The following is a 20385-nucleotide window of genomic DNA, read 5'->3' on the forward strand; positions in this document are numbered from 1 at the left end:
GCCACAGTCTGTTTGAACACACAGAGTGAACATTTTCAGAGTGCAGATTCCCCTTTGTAGAGTCTAGAAAGAATATGACTTTTCGTCAATTAAGTGGTATCTTTTGTCTCAAAAAGCCAGAATAAAGAAGAGCTAGCGTCTAAAAATAGCAGGTCTTATTTTTGCCAGTCACCTTGCTGAAACAATGATGGATGGCTTCAGTATTTTGATGAAGCTGCACGAAATGTCATGTACTTAAAGCTATCACGGTTTCTTCCTGTGCCCACTATCTTGGTTTCTCCAGCTGTTCCTGTCGCCCACTTCACATGATAACTAACATGGGAATCTGACCTCTAGCTTCCATGTCTGCCACCGGTCTTTTAGAATATCTTTAAATGGTTGCAACTAGGCACTATAAATGGGTTAAAATTTTGAAATCTATTGAAGCCTTTTGTTTTGAGTTGGAACAAACTTGCAAAGGTATCAAGTGGCACCAAGACTTTTCCTTTCCAAGCAAGAACTAACTCTACTTGATAGTGCTGTGTTGTTGTCTACAATAGCTGTCGTCACATGACCTGGTCTCACAGCAGCTTCTGGAGTCCCCAGTCTGGCTGCCTCCTGAAAGACCAGGGCTGCTCCCGGTCTTTGTCACCTATTGCCGTGTGTGTAATCATGATTATGCATTCCCAGAGATACCAGCATGTAATTTTCCAGCAGTCACCATCCTGTTTACTTCTCTGACACTGTTCACCAGTGACATCTTGATATGCAGCCTGGCTGGTAAGAGCAAGGTCACCCTTCATTGTTTTCTATAATGCACAGGCATTACTTTGGACAGCAATTCTCTGCTTAAAGTGAATTATTTTTTTATTATTCCTTACCCTAAACCATGAGTTGCTTTATATGATGTCAAAATATATAGAGAAATGCAACACAGGGGAATCTAAAGCTAAACATCATCTCAGTAGGAAAAATAGGACCTGTTTTTTTCATCAAAATATAAACGAGAAATGTTTGGAAATCGTCTCAGATTAGGCTATTCTGTCATGGATATAACATTTGTCTTAGGTCCATGTGGAGAGCTGCGTCAGAGTTTAAGAAAAAAGCAGACATGATTTGTTCTTTCTTCCATTCTTTCTATCTTTCTGTACATTTTAGTGAGGAATTAACCTGTGTTTGCTCTTTATTGTTATTATAATGCTGCTGGTTTACGCATTACATTTTTGTAACACCTATACATGTGAAAGCCCTGAAGTTTGTCTCACTTTTAGCAGCAAAACATTTGAAATATAACAGTAGAAATCAGATACACACATAAGGTGTCACCACTAATCTCTAAAACATGTTAATGGATTACTTAAATGCTTGTCTACAGAGATTTGTACACAATGTCTGTTAGTTATACTGTAGATAGCACCTTTTGATTTTTGGATTTTTGCCAGATACACCTTTTCATTCATGTTTCCTAAGATGTTCTTTCTTTTGCTCCTGGTGGGGAGAACTTACTTCTCCATCCTTATCTCATTCAGGTGTTTCTCTAATAATTCTTGGCACTTGGCCACTTGTGCTCTCCCAGGTGGGTGAAGAGCATCCTTCTCTTCAGGTCTTGGTAATTTCACAAGCTTGTGTGTTTCATCAAGGGTCTGTATCTGTGGTTTAACACCAGAATACTGCACCAGAACTGAAGATTTGTTTAAGTTTTGATTGTGATATTATTACAAAGGTTTCTGATTAAAGCAATCAGTAGTATTTCAATGATTTCAAATGCCCACTGGTCTTAATTGGATCAATTCAAGAGGCCTCCCCAGGGATGATCAAATCCGTGGCTTATTTAGTTTATAAAATGACCCTGTGATTAATGCTGGGGGGGCTGTTCTTGACATGTTTGAAATACAGTAATTGTTTCCATCTGTAAAATATGCTTCATGTCCTTACATTTACAGTACTTATTATTGTAATAATTGTGTGATAGACTTGGAAATGGGAATTTAATTGTTTAGCTAACATAGATCAAGTACAACAGCAAAATGTGCCGTTGGTTAATTGAGACTAAACCTACAGTATAATACCTTGTTATTTCTTTCAAAAAATTGTTTTCATATTTTTCATCATCAGTGTTATTTATGCATAACTCGGTTATTCTGAAATGAACTACATGACAGTAAAATGTTTTTTTTTTCAAAAAAGCCATTCTTCACAAATATACTATGTCTTCTTTGCCCTTCTTTGCGTTATGTATGAAATAACGTTTCATTTTTCTGATTTGAACCAGATTAATTTGAAGCATTATATTAGATTTTTGGAAAAGCTCAATGGAAAATATTCCAAGAAAATATACCTACAGTACATACCTGAAATTTACTTTTAGTGCATACATTCTTTTTGTCTTTTTATTTTACATACTGCTCATAGGTTAATGGAAGCTTTTAAAAAGCTATTAACTGGAAAAAATATTTCACGGGACATGGGGCATGAAGAACTACAGGCCAAGGATACACAAATATTTTGGATTTTTTTCTATGAGCCCAAAAAAGAAAAATATTTGCATTTATATAGTGACATCATAATAAAATAATGACATTGTGATATGTGATGAGCTACTTAATTTCCCATTTAACACACAGAATAAGGCAAAATAATGTGATAAAATAATTGTAAGTCATTTTTGGAAATCCTTAAAAAGTGTAATTTTAGCTTGAACTTTAATGACTTCTACTTTGGGTTCAATGCTATACAAAATTAAAACACAGCAAGAAATGACAGGAAAACATACACAGAACTTTGGAACCGTGTATTTGCTTTTTGCAGCCTGAGATGAAGAAATCATATTTTCCATAACTGTTAAAATAAAAAAGGCTTCTTGCATAATTGTCCAATTGTATCTCAGAAACTGGATGGATAGAGGACTGAAAGGATAGAAACAAGAGGTCATCTGGCCCACCTAGATTGTTCTGTTACTAGTAATAAATGTTCTAAGTATTTCTGTTTATCCTTTTCTTAAAGTGTCCAATCATGTATCCCACATAACTTGAGAATTCATTACAGGCTCTTACAATCCTCTGTGTAAATAATGTCCCTTTTCTTCTGTGTTGAATAGCTCTAGTTTTATGTGTGATGCACTGATGTCCTGTCCAGGGTACATCCTGCTTTGTGCCCCGTTGCTTGCTGGGATAGGCTCTGAGATAGGCTGGGATAGACTCCCTTATAACCCTGTGTTGGATAAAACGGTTAGAAAATGGATCGATGGATAATTGGAAAATGGAAAAGTGGGGAGTGTAACAGATAGCTTATCTTGCCATTTGGTACTGGAACCTTCATAATTCTGCAGGATAACATTGAAAAGAGCAACTTTGTCATGTATTGATGTTGAAGTTAAAAGAGGAGTTTAGTGGAGGCCCAGTGACAAATTTAGTCAGCAATGTGAAAATAGTTACTAGTCAAATTTATGGAGATGTGATATTTTCCTGTCAAATGATATATTTTTAGAATTAATAATTATTTTTTTTTGTCAAACTTCATGCTATTCCCTCAGAGGCGTGATATTTTATCACAGCAGTGTCCAATGTAAGACATATTGGAATTTACTTTCAAAACATAGGGCTGGAAGGTTTATATGAGTCAAATTTTCTTACTTTAGTAATGGCTTGGGGAAGAATTGAAATAATGAAACAAAAACAAAGAAAGATACTGACTCTATCATCCTGAATGACAAAAGAAAATACTACTAGTGGTAAAGTACACCAACTGAGGAAGCCTCAGAGGAAACTGAAAGCCCTCAAAGTTCCTCTAAATCAATTAGTTCTTCCTTCTTAAGATTAAATGCTAAGTAGTTAAAGATGGATCACACTAATATTTATGAAAGTGTCTGTCACCTCCATTTTTACAGCTTATAGATGACTTTGAAGATGTTTATCTGTTTGTAACTACATTTCAAAGACAGCAGATCTTTTCAGAATCAACATTGAAACAAAACTCTGGGGTGTTAAAGTGATTTAATAAAGAATGGAAGGACTTTTTAGAATAAGAAATACTGAGTCTGGAACAAGGTATTCAGCCATGGAGGTTTTGGATCTGATAGCTTTGCTTCATGTCAGGAAGTGCTAAATGTAAGAACACTCTTTGAGTGTTGCTGATTATGCGGTGATTATGCAAACAGAGAGCATGTTCAACACAACAAGTGAAGTGTTCAGTAGAACGGGTGGCATGTTCAACACAACAAGTGAAGTGTTCAGTAGAATGGGTGGCATGTTCAACATAATGAGTGAGGTGCTCAGTAGAACGAGCAGCATGTTCAACAAATCAGGCAGTGTCTCAAATGCTTCAAGTTACTGCGTGATGCTATGTGACAATTGTATATACTAAGCATAGTCGACAACAATTAAACACAGCTGTGAAGTTTGTGAGCAACAGGGGTTCATAAAAGAAATAAAATGTCAATGTCACAGGGTGTCTTATTGATGATTTTTTATATATATATTTAAAGAGCAAAATGTTTTCCTTCAGAAAATAACTTATTTCCCTTGTGCCTCTGTTATGACTATGTTTTCAACAGATTTACACCCAGATGGGTGTGTGATCATATTGATGTTTACTTAACAAAATCTGCAGTGCTATGTACTTGCAAACCCTAGACAGAGCCATGCTTTATGAGGTGACTTGGGACAATTTCAATCTGCAAAATTAATAAGCATAAACTGCTTATTTAAACACAAACAGTGAAGGATTGAATATGTGGTCATTTTAGAGGAATATAAACAACAAAGGAATATAGGAAGAAAATGAATAATGTGTCCCAAAATTTATTTTTTTAATAAATGTTATCAAATGGTAATTTTGTTTAGAATTATTTTTGTATGCAAGGGTTTTGACATGTTTCTGGATCAATTTGCTTTTTCATTATTTTCCATGTATTTGTTTTCTGCTACATGTTTGAAAGTTATTATTTTGGTGAGCACAGCATTAGAAGCTCTCTAAAGGAGACTCATATCAACACATCTGGTTTTTTGGTACCCAGACACAGAGAAAAAGGCATATCTCTCTGATCTTCAGTTTCTCTAAGTGAAGCCGTCATTGAGCTAGCTCTGGAGTGTCAGCAGCAGCCACCTCGCTGTCACACAATATCTCATTTTGAGTAGCTTCTATCTCACATCCACCCACAAGCAGATGTTTGAAAATGACCACCCAGGTCACCGCCTAGATCTGGAGAGGAAGTGAGACACTCACTTTACTGTCTGGACATTGATGTTCAGCAGTGATCACCAGAAAGACCTGCCAAGCTGATGATGTCACACTTGACTGGAGAACTTTTTCTGCTGTGGACTCTTAATTGGACCTACTTTACTTCAGCTCTTCCGGATGATCGGGCATCACATTTCAAACTTTTTTTGTTTGTTTCCTTTAAAATTTCTATTATTAATCGCTACATAACAAAAACAGCTTCTAAAGTAACATGTCTCACATTAGGCTGAAAGTAGTTGTCTGGATCTTTCGTAGAAAACTAGTAATTTTAACTGTATGCTGAAACATTTCTTAAAACAAATATCCTTTTCAAATAAATGTCTGTGTCAGAATAACATTTTTCCTGTTTCTTAAAATGATTCAAAGCAAGAGGTTTCCGTGACGATTTTTTCTCTTTGTAACAGATTTATTTTATCCAGTGAATTACCAGAAGACATTTTTTAAAGGCACATTGCAGCTGATGTGAAATATCGTAAGTTTGAGACGATGTGTCATAAAAATGCCTTTGGCATTGTTTGTTTGGCAGCTGACAATTTGTACAATGGCAATCAAAATTTTTAATAGGTTTGTATTATTTATAGCTGAGTAGGAAGATTGCCCAGTGCTCTACACACCTATACTATACAGGGCCACTGCACCTTTAATTTAAAAAAAAAATATTTTACATTTCTCCGTTTGGATTCAATGCAAAAAAGTCTAGCCCAACACATTCCAAGGCTGAAAGGAATGTCCCGCACTGACAGAATAAAGGAATTAAACATTTTTGTCTTGAACAGAGAGTGCTACAAAGGATCCTGTTTCAAGTATTTTAAATCCACAAAAGCCATTAAGAAATTCAACCCAATGATCTTCTCCAGAGTCTTCTGGGAAAAATGAACCAGGGGAGACAAGAGAAACAAGCATTGATGTGAAAACTGAAAGCAAGACACATATCTTTATACAAAACGATGTGGCAGTGGAACAAACAAGCCAGCCATGTTGCTAAAGTCAATACCCTGCTTCTTTCACAAAAGGATTGGAAGAGATCCCAGGATCATAAGCCACTAGCGCTCAAACTGGCTAGAAGATCTATAGGCCTCTCATTTGCAACCTTATTTTTTCATAACTTCACTAAAATCTTGTTCTCTTATTATAGGCTAAAATAGAAATAAATAATAAATAATGATGAATACAGAGTGAGTTGGGTGACAAAATTTAATTGTAGTGATTTTTCTTAAATACATATAGTATTGTATTAAGCATTGTATATTCTATTTAGAAAATAATTTTGCATTTTCCACGTTATTAGCTATAGTCAGTGGTCAGTGGTAAAAATATTGTATCTCCAAAACAAGCAACTAAAATTCTGAAATAACGGTCTTATTCAGGGCCTGCTGATTCTTTCAATAAAATGATTCATGGTTTTTGTCTTCCAGAATCTATAAATGCCTTCAACGAGTTTACCCAATTCGCCACATCCGAAATCATTTGATTTCTAACACCGAATTCATAAAAACAAACTTCCTGTTCATCGAGTACTGCGTAAATACTTGTCCCCGCACGCATGAGGGATTTCTTCGAAGGTAAATTTTTTGGGGGGAAAATAAATGAGCAATCGCAACGCTCGGAGGACTCCTGAGGAAGTGGCTTAATCCGGAAGAATGTCAGGTAAGAAGAGAAATGGAGTAAGAGTGATTCTTTAACCACGGCAGATTTTTGTTTCTTGGTTTGAAACTCGGCTGTTCAATACGAGAGAACAGTCAGGTACTGTTTAAATACTTGGACGGTAATGTTTGGTTGGCCTCAAGGTTCCTTTCCTCTCTGGCAGGCCCTGCTATATCTTGCTATGAGATGGACTGGGAATAGGGTAATATCTATTGCAGATGTGGTAGGGAGGTTGAATGACTGTAAGGAAAAGGGTCATTGATTGATATTGATCATTGAGGATCAATCCATGGGTTCACAAGGAACAGTAAGAAATAGAGTAAGCAAAGATAAACTGCTAGCAATACTAGTAGGAAAGAGGGGGGTTTTCCTTAGACATAAATGGAGTCTCTCTAAAGGAAACCATCTAGTTTTAGTCAACATGCAATATAATGTCTGGGGTGAGGAGAGGAAGAGTATTATTGCTAGCCCGCAGACAGATGTTACCTTCAGTTTCTATTTAAACTAAGCTAGAGTTTTCACAGCTGAGCCTGTCTAACGCACACAATCCTAGCCTTCACCAGCAGAAATAAACATACAAAGGATGAAATGAAAAACGCACAGCATTAGCTTGAGATTTTCAATAAATTACTGAATGCAAGTGTTACAAGAAACATTGAAACAAGTTTATTATATTGCATGCAGCGCAGCTCAGTGGTGCAGTATTTACATTGGCACTGATTTTGAAAAGCCTCCTCTGATACAATATTTTATCAGGATTTCAGTGCCAGGGGGATCTTTAGTGGGTTCCATTGTAGTGCGACAAAATGTGTCCTTAATTATGTACAGATCAGTAAATTATAGAAATGCTGCATTGTGTGGGTAAAAAAACCCTTGCACATGTTTTTCAAGAACACCACATATGGCTGGCTGGATGAAAAGGAAGAATCGGTGGGAGTTCACATTTTGTTAGCTGAGAATGAATTTCACATCCCGCTACCATGTTACTATCAAAGGCAATTTTGGATACCTGTTTTTTTTAGAGAAGGAACAATACTTAAAATCAGTGTAGAATTTCTAATGCCAAATAAGATGTAGACTTTTAAAAAAGCAACACTAAACATTTTCATGAATTTACATAAATTAAATAAATTGACTTACTAAACAGTTGTAATTCTACATACTTTATAAACACCAGGTAAAAATGGACTAAATTCCTGATAATAAGAATTGAGCAAAACAGAATATCTATCGATTCAGAATATAAAATGTATATGTTTCATCACACCTGTTCAAACCTGTTGCATGGGGGCCTCATTTGTCTACTGATTTTCATTTTAAATGTGCTCTGAATTACTAATATGAAATGATGCCTTTAACAACTTCAAGTGTATTATTTCTTACAACTTCAGTATACAGAGCCTTTATGCAGTCTCTCCTGAACCTGCTTGCCTTTTTCAGAATTAACACCTGACAAAATGATGATGAACAGAGAGATGTGGGAATGCAAATGTATCAAACATTCCAAAAATGAGTTTTTTTCTCTTCCGCCTCAGATCCAGTTGATTTCATTGGTTCTCAGAGATTGGTCCAGGGTTGATACCCATTAAAACAGATGACAACAGATGAGGGAGGAATGACACTGGGGTGATGTGATTAGTAGAGTACCACAGGGATCAGAACTAGGACCACTAGAGATTTGTATCAACCTCACCAGCTTCTCTTTGGGAGATGGAAGAAACCTGAAACAACCTGGCAAAAACTCACATGAACAGGGGGAGAATATACAATATCCACACAGGAACCAAGTGCTGTGAGGCTGCAGAACTGACTGCCACCCCACTGCTGCCAATAATAACAATCACAGTTTTGCTTCAGACAAGAACAGTGTTGTCTGTAACAGGTCAGAAGTTTAGTAACTATGTGATATTTCCACCAAGGAATTTTGCGTAGATTAAATAAAGTGTTTGACCGTAAACTAAGAATTCACTATTTTTCTCTGCATACCAGTTTAAGCATTAATGAGTGATATAGAAACACACAGTATCACCTGTTCATGATTTATAGTAGCTTATCAAGAAGCCTATACTGTAACATTGGAGGAATAACTGTATCTTGATAACTGTATCTTGAATGTAATTTTGTCTGATTGTTAGTGACACAGGAGAAAAAAAATGAAACTGAGCTTACAGTACATCTTCCAGTGTGCCCTTAAGCGAAACACACAAACCAAGAGGAATTATACAGTAGGTAAGTTAATTGTTCACTGAGTAATTGCTTCAATCAATGCTTCATTATCCACAAGTTAAATAGATTTATTGGTACTTCAAATTATGAATAATATGACATGTGAAAGCTTCTGTTACAGACACAATATGTGGCTGAGGTGTCTGGCTCCAACAGTGAAGGATATTTGACAATTCTTCTTTAATCGAACTGCATAAAGTGTGGCTTGCTTGCCTATTTTTTAGACACAATAGACTTCTGAATTGATTAGGCTATGGCCTCATGACCTTAGAAACTAAAACAGATATCGTAACAAAAATCATTTTTTTCCTACACATTTTTGGCACAAATTCATGTTTATTCAAGATTTATTACAAATGTCATGTCAAGTTGCTTAGCAACAATATAGCTTTTGGGGGCAGTATAATTTGAAATTTTATGGTACTGTGCTGGTTTATATACAGGCTTCATCTGTGTGACAGTTATCTATAATTGATTTTGTGGGGCCAAAGCAGAGCAAAGTAAAAATCCTGAAAAAGCAATGAAAGTCCATGTTTTACTTTATGAGTGTTTTAAATTGTCTTTTTTTCTTTGTTATTGTGTATTATGTGTTTATGTTTTATCTAGCAGTAGTGATTACAAATGCTCCCCTTAAGATATGTGCACACATATGAAATTTCTTACTTTCTCTTTGTATGATATTCACTCTAAGCATTTAAAACCCAATTTTTACTATAATAAAACATTTAAGGAAAACTTAAACAGGAAAAAGATTTCTGTTTCAATTATTTTTCGATTTAATATAGATGGGAAACTTACCTTATGCGTTAGCTGGCTATGTATCATGGTGCACATAGTGTGGTTCAAACTAATTTGAATAAGATATTTTCCCAGAGGTTTAGTTGCCTAATTATTATGTACATGATTATGTGGCTTGCAGAAACAGTTTGAATATTCGTATGGTTTTTAATCTGTTTATGCTGCCATTATCACACTATGTAGAGGATTTCCTCAATTATTCATAAGGTTTGACATCTGAGAGTAACTGATCTGATTTCTGTGAGAACTGTCCCTGGTGTGTGCTTGTCCCTCTGTTCCTTGTGATGGATTGGTGTCCCATCCAGGGTGTACCACTCCTTCCACCCATTGCTGTCTGGGATATGCTCTGGCTCCCATTAGATTAAATTCTGGGAGAAGGTCAGACCTAACCTTGTCTGCTTCTGCTTTTCTGTGAATATTAAAGAGCACTCACTTGCGCATTATCATTCTCATCCTTCCTTTCTCCCCATCATCCCCCTTGTAACAGCTCCCTGGCTCATCCTTCAAAATCCAAGCCACAGTGTTGACCTTATGGTCTGGTTGCCATTCCCTCAGATAGACAAGTTAAGCCAATAAAGCAACTCCAAACCACACCTCTACCCTCTCTTAATTAGGCTTTGGGCTGAACTACTGAATTACTATGGTCATTACATTGGGGGAAATGAGGATTATAAGAAGCTGTAGTACTTATGTTAACACAGAAAGCTTTAAATGAACTGTGCTTATGCTGTATAAAGCACAATGTTAAGGACCACCAATGACCTTCTCACATACTTATTAGCTACAAGGAATACTGATATACTACTGACTGCTGACTGCTGGCATTGAAATGAATTCTTGAAACTCTCATCAGGAGAATGGGAAGCATTGTCAGAATCAATGAAATATGACAGATTTGGTTTAATGCCATTTGACAGAGGAAGTACAATTGATGTCCAAAATGTGTCCAACTACAAATTCACAATTCTACAATAGAAATGAGATTAAATTAAATTAAATGATTAACACAGATATTCATAAAATGAATTAGAGATTGATCCAAAGGCGACCTTCTAAAAACAATTCTGACTTCTTTGGAGCTTAATTCAAATTTTGTAGTGTGTTCCACCCGTCTCACATTTTTAATACTTTTATGCAACACACTTTAAAAATGTTAATTCCTCCAGGATGAGCAATAGTAACTGGCATTACTTGTCTTTCAGAACCTTTCTTTTAATTCAAATTATGAAATCGTATTGGTCATATTTACATATGTTAACAAACTACCTTCATGCTGTATTTTTTGCAAACCTTATATCCAAAATCTTAGATTTTAATGATATTCTTTAGAAAAGCATATTGTTCACTCTTGATTTAGGAGGTTTGTATACCCAATATCTTTCATACTAAGTGTCTGGAAAGTATTAAATAATATTTTGGTTATTTGTTTTACTCTTGCACAATTCAGTCTTACATTTGGCTTCTTTCATTCTTTGGTTGAGTAATTTCCATGGAAATCAATGTTATTTACAAATTAATGGAACTCGAAGATCAACATTTTCACTTAATTATGTTCAATTATATTTTAAGGACATTCATTTGGAAGTTTGTAACATAATTTCCCCCCAGTATTTTCAGAAGTGCTAGTTATATTGATGATGTTTGTGAGATTTTGCTGGAAGCTAAAGAGGAATTATAGATTTTGTTTTTACTTCTGAGTGGTGTTCAATATAACTTAAAATGTAGTGTTGACCTACTGACTACAAGTGTGTATGTTCCTTAAATATGAGGATGGAGAAATCTCAGAATATGCTTGTTACAGTATAACATTGGAAAATATTCATTGTGTATTTGTATTATTTGTTCAAAGTATTGTGCGAAGTAATCATATGATCACCCGGAACAATCTTTTGTTGATCTTTGACTCCCATCAAGTACTCTTTTAGAGTGATCTGCATGATTTGAAAACTTTGTGACATGCATTGCTTGAAATATTATTGTACTGTTTTTTGGTTGACATACACAAGGTGCTATTGTGCAGGTTTGCTATAACTCTGCTATGATTTGATTATGTTCATACACGATGCCACTCCTCTGATAATGGTGAACTCAACTGGGCCAAAATACCTGATCTTTTGTCATGAGAGAATTCTACACTCTCTAGGTGACATAGCACTTTCTTTAATAACGTTTATGTGACATTATATGCTGTCATGACTTATGAAAATGTATGATGCTTGTTCAACTTCATTACTTAAACCCCAGTTCAACAGTAGTGGGTGGAAAGTTATAGACATAATGTCTGTAATATGCTCAGTCTCAGCCCTCTTACACTATCATGTTATACTCTTGAACGGTGATTAGTTAATTGTGAGCACGCTTAATGGTGGTTATAAATAGCTGAAACCATTTTGAGACCTCAATGCTCTGATGAACGTCTTATGACCAAATCATCTGTTAATTTTGGCATCTTAGCTTGTGCTTTTAAAATGATTTTCATACTAGAGGTGGGGTAACTATTCATAAACCTATTAAGATTTATTTGTCTTCAAGCAGCACTAGCAATCCTACTGTAATAACTATCACGACTTCATCTTCAAACTAATTGAAGTAGGGAACGGTAATCCTAAACTTTCAGCCACAATTCATAACCTTTTAAATCCCTTTAAGAACACCTTTCTAGAAGAATCTATGTTCTAATGTGTCCCTTTATCTCAGCTTTCCGATCAAAAAATTGATAACATCCTGAGTTTGTACTTTCATCCCGATTGTATTTACCACTTATGAGAGTAATTTATGCACTCTCAAGCTAAGTGCATCACACCATGCAGAGTTTCATGCAGTCTCTTCTCAGCAGCATCTCTCTGAACCTCACCACATGTTTCTTGGATCAAACTACCACTGTCCCGCTGAGTTCAAATTTTGCAATTCTCTACCCAATGGTTATTCACATTATCAGTAAATCATTAAGGTCTGTAATTATTCCCCTGGCCCTTAAACTTTCGGTGATTATCCCACTGATAAAAAGCAACATTCAAACTCCAGCTTGCTCAGTAATTATCAGCCGATAACTAACTTACCATTCAAGATCAAGATGTTACTGTTCACCTATAAACCGTGTGAGTCTCATCTGTCTGGGTGCAAAACAACCAACGAATAGAAACAGTAACAGCTCTCGTAAGATTTACTAATGATGACTGGAGACTCTGTTTTCTTCTCCATTATTGTCCTGCTACAGTTCTAGTTTTGCCTCTGACACTGTTGACTATGCCATCTTGTTGAATAGATTAGATAGGGTTGTTGGTTTTTCCTGGTACTGCTTTGTCCTTTTTCTTAATCTTATCTAACTGATAGAAAGCAATTTGTTCAAATCAATTGTTGTTTCTCCTCATACAAAAGTGCTCCCATCTGGTGTCTCCCAAGGCTCTGTTCTTTGTTTTAGTCTTTTTAATATCTTTATTTCATACTTATATGTTACTTTTGTGTCAGATTCTTTTTAGGCATGGTATCATCTTTCTTTTCTATGCTAATGACACTCAGATTTATGTTTGCAAGTAAAACGATTGTTACGTAAGCACTATCTGCGTTGTCAATAGGTTTCTTGCATTGCATTCTAATTTGAAGCTTTGAGATTTGGACTATGATTCTTTAAGACTCCTCTCCTGAAATTCCTCTTAGAATTGAATCTGCTATTCAGATCATTAGCTTCCATTGCTTCGCCTGGGTACTGAAGGAGGGTGACACATGAGCGGTGATTCATTGCTTCCCTATAGCCCTGTATAGATCAGTGCAAGCTGTCGTTGTTCCTGTGGGAAGGATCAAACTATGCAGCACATCCTAGAGAATTTCTCAATCTACACACCCTCAGCACAGCTGGACCAGAAGTCATCACTTGGTTTCAAACTTTGCATTCGCTAAATAAATACTTGGAAGTTTCAATGCCTGACTTGGAAGAGATGCATGAAACCACCTGACAAGGAAGGACTAGAATATAGTAGACAATAGTCTTCCTCGATGTCAGAGGGAGAGTACAATGTCCTGCTCACCCCCCCCCCCCAGTTCTGCAGGGTGAGCTACCATTGACATGGCAACCAGCTTCTGCTCCACCCACTTGTCACGTAACACTGGTTGCCATGGACACCAATTTGACAAGGAGACCTGGATCACCTGCAGACAATTTGCTACTTTGCATGTTTCGGGTGAGTCAGGGATAGTTAGGGGCTGCTCTGAATCTGCTTAGGGCTCTGTTATAGAGTTTGGAATCTGAACCTCCCAAGTCTTTAGCTTGTTCTCCTCACGTTTTGAAAACTTCCTCTGGCTTGGCTCGCTGCATGTTTCCCCCATCCTTGTTCTTGGATGACCTGGTCATCCTGATCATCCGACCTTGTTGAACCTTCTCCAGTGCTATGACGTCTTCGCCTGCTTGACTGCCCTTGTGGATGTTCCCCCAGTGCTTCCACTTTGTGCCACCTGAGCTGCATGTCTGTCACCTGTAATCTCTGCTTGAACCACCACTCCACTTGCGGGCTCAGGGCCCCTAACTGTTTGCAGCACTCTTCTCTAGTCCTGTCCCTCTGCTGCTCCCCTGGGTATCTTCTGCCTTTCGTCCAGCAAGTGGGCACGTTTTCCAACTCACAGATCTGCTGCGAGTCCCACGGCGCAGCGGGAGCATTCCATCAAGGTGGTGAAAGTGTTTGAATAGTTGGTGAAGAAGAGGATGAAACTGGAATTTCTGCACCACCAACTGAAAAGCACATGCTGAAAACCTTCTTTTCAAATAAGTCTGGTGTTTTGATGATATTATAGGAGAGATTTTCTTGTAATGCTCACAAGACTCGTCAAGTGTGAATGAGAGCTTTTGTCTCCAGGGCTAGCGAAAGCGTTAGCAGTACTCTTCCTGGCAAATGTCGTGTGAGAGAATGGCGACAGCTACACTATATACCAATATTTGTATTTAAACTATGAAATCAGCCAAGCATTGTGCCTTTATGAATGTCATTTCCAGAGACAAGCTTTTTTGAGAAAGTTAATATTTTAAAGGATTAGTAACTTTTGCTAATTAATAATAAGATTAGTAAACTTACTTCACTGTTATTATAGATTCTAAACAAGAAGCATATGTATTCACAGCAATATAGTTTATATACGACATCTGTTAATACACACATGCAAACAACAACGTCACTACCAGTAACTTACAAACGCCTGTCAAAAGTTAACTGCCAGATCCAGTTGAAAAAAATAAAAGTTTGGAAAAGATTGAATGTAGAACGACCCTTTTATTTTTAATTATGACCACAGTGATGCTGATAAATAGAGTTATGACATCAGCTGTGTTAGTCAGCATGAACCTATTACCACCAAATGCAGTCAAAATTGTACAACAATTTTCAGTAACTGAAAATTAGGAAATTTAGGGGATATAAACTTAAAAAAAATACTTTGTATAGAAATGTAGTAACCGCCGATTTCTTTATTTTAACCACATTTTTTTGTCTTCAAAAGAAAAATCTTGCACATGTTTTCTCTCCTTTCCTTGTAAGTCCATGTCAGCTGTCGGTCAGTGGTAAAATATCTGATATAAAATAAATGTTTGCCATAATTCAAAACAGCATCATAAAAAAAGAAAGACATTGTTCCAAAACAAAAATAATATTTAGAATAATTAGAATGATTAAGTACATGTAATTATTGAAGACATGAAGACATTTTGTTAAAATTTCTTAAGTTATAAAATATAAAATACCTTCATGGTTTGATTTTAACTTATTCAGAACAAATCATTAAAATTAACAAAGGAAAAATGAACTTGAGAGAAATAACTGTTTTTAATGTTCCTATTTACTTTTTTATTTGTATATTTATATATAGACATATTGAAGTATTTTGACATTGCCCGATCATTAGTTAAAACATTTGTTGTTGAGCTTCAGGTTTCATATAATGGATAGATCACTTAAGATACCAATATTTTATTTTGGGCTGGTAAGGGTTTAGTAGTTCTTATGGGCACAAGAATGTTAAAATTGCGATTACAAGTGATTGTAAAGCAGTTAATCGACACACCACAGATCAGATAAAAAAGTGAATTAAAACTTGGATATAATGTGCTCGATAAAAAAATCTTTGATTATCTATTTGCTTTCATATAATAAATAATGCTAGAGGTCACATTTAGACTATCCATGAAAGACTAAACACAGGACGGAAGACAAACTGTGCCAGATTTTCACTGTTTCTCTATGACAGCTGTTCAGTGTATTCATCCTGCTTGTTTTTCCACCACTTTGTTTATTGTTAGACAGCACTTCAGTAAGATAAGAGGAAATCTAAGTTTGCCACAGTAGTGCTTTGTTTTCAGTTCCATCATTGCTTTGGAAAATGAAGGAAATGCTTCTTCATAGTTTATAAGGTTAGATTATATTGTACGTGTGTGATGTGACTGGTGTCCTGCCCAGTGTGTACTCCACCTTGCTCCCATTGCTCACTGGCTCCCCCATGACTCTGTACTGGATTAAGCACTTCAGAAAATAGATTGTATGGAACCATCAGAGTGTTTCCTCCTTAAACAAATCAATATCTCATTTTAAATGTGAATTGTTAAAAGAAATGTGATATTAAATCTTTGTTATTTTCCATTTAATTCATTTGTAAACAAGGAAAAACAAAACTCCAAATCAAAATCGACTTTTTCTTATCTCATGTTTATTATTAAGATGCGATTTCCATATACTAGTTCCCCTAAACTAGATCCCCTGGTTTAGTTCTAATTACTGTAATTTTAATTTCTGTAATCTTAAAAGTAACTGAAGTAAGATGTACAGTATTTGACTATAATTACTTGGTTCAGTTTAGACACTCTTTTTGTGGAGGGGCACTACATGTGCACTGGTCTTGAGAGAAGTTTTTGAGTGACTGCAGGCTCACTCATTTTTTGAATGACTGCATGTCAGTGGTCACTTATGTCAGAGTTACGTCAACATTTGTTCTTGTTTCCTTAGGTACAAGTGGTAGAATACCATTAGACCATGGAGATTTCTTAATAATGCAAGCTTGTATTATATATATAGTAACACTATATTAATACAATTAATAATATTAATACTTAGAGTGTTTCTTGTACATGTAACGCTTGTGCCTCTACAATATCAATATATAATGTAATAAAGAACTTTATCCTCCTTCTGCCTGAGGCAGAATTAAGAAGAAGAAGATGCAATGTTTTACAGAGAAGGTTGTTGGAGTCTGAGAAATGCTACTCTGTCATGTTCTTATAACTGAAACCCTGGTTCCTTTAAAGAAGTAGCTGGATGAGGTTTTCGGATCAAATGGCTGTCAGCAACCAGAAAAGCTAAATGGGCCAAGCACTAATTTCTGAAAGTCAATAGTACTTGCTAACCAATACCAATTGGTTATTTGAATAGATTCTTCTTTCTGGTATACAGAGTAGTAATTGCATTCCTTGAGATTCACATTTACATTCGGAGGGGAAGAGATTTACAGGAGGTGGCTGTAGGATGAATATTTGAATATTCATACAGTGCCAGTTATTAATAAAAATGGCATCAGTGTAGTTGTGTAGTTCTGGAATAGGACTGTATCGTTTTTAAAAATCACTTTCAATATGACTTATTAACCTCCTTTGGAGGTGAATGGCTTTGACTTTCAAAAATTTTCTTTAGATGTCCAGGAGATGTCAGGGAGAAAAGCCTATGCATGTGAATAAGATATGACATTTTGCGAGAATGATCTCTTCTGGCTGGACCAACCCAGGTGTTTAAAACTCCCCACTCTGACTTGGTCAAACCTGCTTTTGCCTCACTAGATTCCCTTCTAAAGTTAAATGATGAATGCAGCACTGTGCAACTCCATTTCCACTGAAACTTGTCAAAAAGCTGAGTGCCGAACCTTTTTATAGAGAGAATGATTGAACACAGCCGTCGCAGATCTTACTCTCTGTATTGGATTGATCTAAACATCTCATCCAGACGTTTCTTGAAAGACGTCAGGGAATTGGCATCAATAACATGGCTGGGTAGTTTGTTCCATACCCCCATAACCCATGAAAAAATTGCTCCTTATTCATAAAAAAATGACATTCACCAAATAACCACAATTGAACTGAGGACTTGCTCATTCAGTCTCTCTATAATTGTCTCCTCCATAAACGGCATAGTTCTGTGGAATGGCACAATGGTTTTGAAATGCAAATGTAACTCCTTTATAGGCTATTTTATTGCACCCCATACTCTGTGGCGAACTGGAAGTTAAAATTAAAAGTTGAATATTGAGTTAAACGTGAATCTCTGTTGAACCTGAAAAACTCTTTGGTCATATGGATTTCATTTAGGAATGTATGAGAACCACCAACTTATTTTCTTGTCACACATAGTTATTTCAATGTGGCTTTGGTTTAAGACATTGTGTTGAGGCATTAAAAGAATTATTAAGCAAGAACTAGAGTGGTACTTTGTGGTTTCTGTAGCCACCATCTACCTGAACGTTCCCGAGGCCTATAGATGAGAAGGCATGATAATTTTAAAATCCATAGCACATGTAGAAAAATGTGGGTTTGTGAGTCAATTCAACAGAAAAGACAAAATATGTAACCAACAATCATCTTAACCAGTGAACTGTTGTATTAAAGATTTCAAAGATAACATTGTCATTCCATATTGATTAGCAAAAGCCCAGTGTTTGAACTATCTACCTTTTAACAGTCTATATCCTCTCTAGTGGGGTACAGAAGGCTCAACGCTGATTTGACGGGAGAGGTGTCCATCACTGACATCACTGCAAGCCTGCAGGTGCTTGGGAAATGTTATTTGCACTCTATATTGGACACTCTAAAAGATATTTGGATCATTGTTATTCTATATAATGATGTTCTTCGTAACATACTTGACTATTTCTATTTTTTTTTAAAATCACCTTTACTGTATTAAACAATGTTCTTCTTGTAGCAAAACCAACATAAGAAAAAAAAATTGTGCATCAGTGTTGCAACAAACACAACCCCAATAAAACCAGCTACGTCTTTGGAAGGTTTATATTTCCATTATGAAAGTAATTCGTTGTTTGTAATCTGAGCCACATGTGTTTTGGCCACTGAATCTTCTCTGTAGTTTCTTGGTCTGAACTTTGCGTCAACAGAGAAAGTCTTCAAAATTATTTTTTCTTCATCCCTCTGGCAGAAATCTTTACAAAACCTTCCTAACGGACATGGATATCCCACAGAAGAAAACTAAACGTTTTGATTTATTTCATACGTTCACGGCTGTATTACCACCAGATGTGCAGTATTGCAATGCACTGTTGTAGTAACCCCCACCCTCCAATTAATTGATTCAAAATGGTCTGGACCTATTGTATTCCCATAACAAAATTATGGCATCAGCATGACTAGGATTTTCAGAGTACACCAATTAAACAGAAAGCTGAATGATGAAACAGAACTATAAAATAATGTTCCATTATACGTACCATGCATATCTAAGTATTTAACCCTGTGAGCTAAGTTTTATAGCTTGTTTTTCACTACGTATTCCTCTTACAACTCCATAGTTGTTGAGTACTTTCTTGTCTTTATAAGCATGTTACTATTATTGCCGGGGAAGTACTCTCACTAGTCAGAATCCTCTTGTTACTGAAGATAACAACTGAAGAAGGGCTGGTCATTCCTTGAGTCATTATCTTTAGGAACAATTTATGTCATGCCTGTGTGTTTTTTTCTAGCGAAAAAATGATACATATTGTAAATATGTCTCTGTTTAATTGAATAGTACAATTAAGGCTTTTTTGTGGAGTGAACTATTTGTGTCTCTATGACCACGGCACACCTGTAACAATTATCACATATATTAATAACGGTGACACTCTGCTGTGTGATTAAATAAATATCTGATTGGGAACAGGAAGGGAATGTAATCTTGTCATCAACACAATTTGATTGTTTCTAAATGGTTTAATACAATGTTAGAAGTTTTTAAAAGGGAGAGCAATTGCCAAACAGCTTAAATTAGCTTCAGCCTGTTCTCACAAACTCTTGCTGCTTCAGTTGTAAATCCTTACATAACGCTTACTTTTTTATATCTTGGACACATTGTCCAGAGGAGAAAACTCACCTTCACATTTAAAAAGATAGGTATTTTTTATAGAGGTCTTCTTCAAGGTTAACATTTACCATATAGTTATATTCTATTTTGTTGTTGACTGAATGTAGCTCTCTACATTTATTTATAATAAATCTGCCAGGTCTAAATCTAAATGTCATAAATTTCCTTTGCAGCTTCTATAGTATTTGTTTATTCATTTGTATTCATCAGCATTATGGTAATATCAAAATCCAAGATAATTTCAGAAATTAGGAAAAGCAGTGACTCTAATACAGATCCTTGTGGTACTCCGCTAATTACCTCACTTTTACAGGTCTGTAGGCTATTCTCTACCCTTTAACCAGATCTCAAACCAAAAACATGCATTACATGGAATGAATAAATCTTTTATTAGGACCTTTGTGAT

This window comes from Lepisosteus oculatus, chromosome 10 (assembly GCF_040954835.1).
Source record: "Lepisosteus oculatus isolate fLepOcu1 chromosome 10, fLepOcu1.hap2, whole genome shotgun sequence".
NCBI classification, from domain to species: Eukaryota; Metazoa; Chordata; class Actinopteri; order Semionotiformes; family Lepisosteidae; genus Lepisosteus; species Lepisosteus oculatus.